A 2438-nucleotide genomic window follows, 5' to 3' on the forward strand; every position below is an offset into this window, starting at 1 on the left:
TATATATATACACACACACACACCATACAGTACAAAAATCAATGTATATGAAGGTGCATATTAGTGATGGCAGTGTAGGTGAATTGTCCAAGTGACTGATAACATCATGATGTGTTATATAGTCTAACTGCAGTTGGAATGAATGACCTATGGAAGCGCTCCGTCCTGTAGCGAGGATGTTTAAAGTCTCTGTCTGAAGGAGCTGCTCCGCCCCCTCACGGTTTCATGCAGAGGGTGGTGGGGGTCGTCCTTGACGGCTGTCAGCTTTGCCAAAATGTCACGACTTAATAAAATATGTTAAAACAAGTCCTTTTCTTTACTGAATTCCTCTGCAAAGTTTCTTTTTAAAACTCCACCAATCACATTCACTCTATTGGTATTATTTATTATGACCCCAGCACTCGAAGCGGGGATCATATTGTTTTCTTACTGTTTATTTTTTACTTTTTTGTTCCAGTGATTTTGTTTTGTTTAAATGAAATGAATAAAGTTATAAAAATAAATAAATTAAAAACATTGACCAAAACACCTCCTGAGAGCCCATAATACTTTTCTGATGTATCATTTTCAACATCTACTGACAGAACTAAGAAGAGAAAAGCTGGCAAGAAAGGAACTGAAAGAGTTTCAGCCGTCAGAAGTGCATACAAAGTTTCTTTTATTCTGAAAGGAAAGAACCAGAGTCCTGACCAAGCATGTTGCCCAAAGTTTAAGAAAGTCCTTTTTTTGTCTCTGTTTTAAAACCTTAATAAATAAAATGAGTGAAGATGTAAAGTTGCTCAGAATACTAAACAAATTAGACATATTGGGCTGGGTTTTTTTTTAGGAAACTGGGAAGGTTTACCAGCTTACGTTACTTGTTTTGCAAAGTTTTGTGGCAAGAAGCTGGTGGAACTGGACGACATAAACACAAATCCTCAGCTTATCCATCTCACCTGATGTTGGCTGAAAAAACACTTTAACAAATYTAACAGAAAGAATAGTTCATAAATTATATCCATATACAAAGTGTGGTTATCTGTTCACAGAATCGAGGGTTTACGAGACCTAACACCAGCTACCTGTCAGAAGCTGATCTAAGTTTGGATTTTGTTTTGTGTTTGTTGTTCATTTGTTCAGTTTTAGGTACATGTAATCTCTTGTACAGTTACTATCAGAAATTCAAACTATGTTAGCCAAATAGCAGACATTCCTGTGAGGCAAGTTCAGACCTCCAGTGCATTATGAAACCTAAACACAAATAATGCTGCCATCTAAAAGGACATGAGAGGTGACTCATTACATTAATTCACGTTCCATCCTGCTCGTTTTCACTTTTGGTTTTATTTATATGATCACATTAATTCAACATAAGCTACACTTGACTTAACTGACAGCTCATTTTAGCCACAAATGCTGTATGTAAACATTTCAGTACCAGCAAATCTTGTATTCAGACTGAAACTACTTTCTCTACAACATGGGATGAGATGTAACAAATTGCCACAAATCTGTACAAGTCATGAAAATAAAATCATTAGAATCTATACATTTATTATTGTGATGACAAAACACTAACAACTGAATGAGTACTTGAAAAACTAACATGTACAGAGGTAGGTCAAGTGTTTTCTAAGTTTTGCTTGAATCTCAGATGTTTTCTAGAATGCAAAATATGTGCAAACTGAAAGTAGCCATCATCAATCTAATCCCAAATCACCAGGTTTCCCTCCCTGGCTTGACTTTGATGAGAAAAGTCTTATTAACGCGTTTCATTTGGTAACCTGTGTTAACGTTTCTAAAACGCAGCACCTACTCATCGGTAAACGACTTTTCTATCTTGTAATAATGCAGTTATTAGGAAAACAGATACACTGGTGTTAGCAACAAGGCTAGTAGCTGTTAAGCTAACCACCGAAGGCCGCATCTTATAACTTCTCTTTCTTTACATAATGACTGCAAGACCATTCGTGCGCGTAATTTACCTTAATATCTCCAACACAGTGACTGGTTTCATCTTTGCTCCAGATTATTTGGGAGTAGCTGCCCTTTTTGTCGTTGTGAAGACCAGCACAGCTAGCATCCTGTGCTCAATATTTACATAGCCAGTTAGCTTCTCTTCCTGAGCTGTCAAAAAGCAGCAGCCGTATTACCCAATAGGAAACTGAGCGAGTCRGGAACTGACCAATTGCAGTAAAGCATATTTAAACCACGCCTACCGCGGACAGGATTTTTATTTTAACAATCAGCAAGAGCATCTGTTCAGCAGTTATGTTCAACATTTCAATGTTAAAGTATGTTTTGATACTTCAACCTACATAAAACTTTGACATCGAGTAGATTTTGATGTTCAAATATATTTTTTAAGTTTTTTTTAGAAAATAAAAGGAAAATAGCTACAAACATTATGAAGGATTACACTATATTCTTTAGAAAATGATGCCAGTGAGAGATTACAG

General features: G+C 36.2%; 1 protein-coding gene across 11 annotated transcripts in view; it reads right to left on the reverse strand.

Annotated features, from left to right (window-relative positions):
- Window positions 1-2106, reverse strand: part of kiaa1109 (KIAA1109 ortholog) — a gene marked incomplete in the record, with an annotated part of 88764 nt that extends 86658 nt beyond the window's left edge. For all 11 annotated transcript variants that reach the window (XM_014013742.1, XM_014013745.1, XM_014013751.1 and 8 more), the window contains 1 exon segment: window positions 1965-2106.
- Between the last annotated feature and the right edge of the window lie 332 nt (window positions 2107-2438).

This window comes from Austrofundulus limnaeus, unplaced genomic scaffold (genome assembly GCF_001266775.1).
Source record: "Austrofundulus limnaeus strain Quisiro unplaced genomic scaffold, Austrofundulus_limnaeus-1.0 Scaffold105, whole genome shotgun sequence".
NCBI classification, from domain to species: Eukaryota; Metazoa; Chordata; class Actinopteri; order Cyprinodontiformes; family Rivulidae; genus Austrofundulus; species Austrofundulus limnaeus.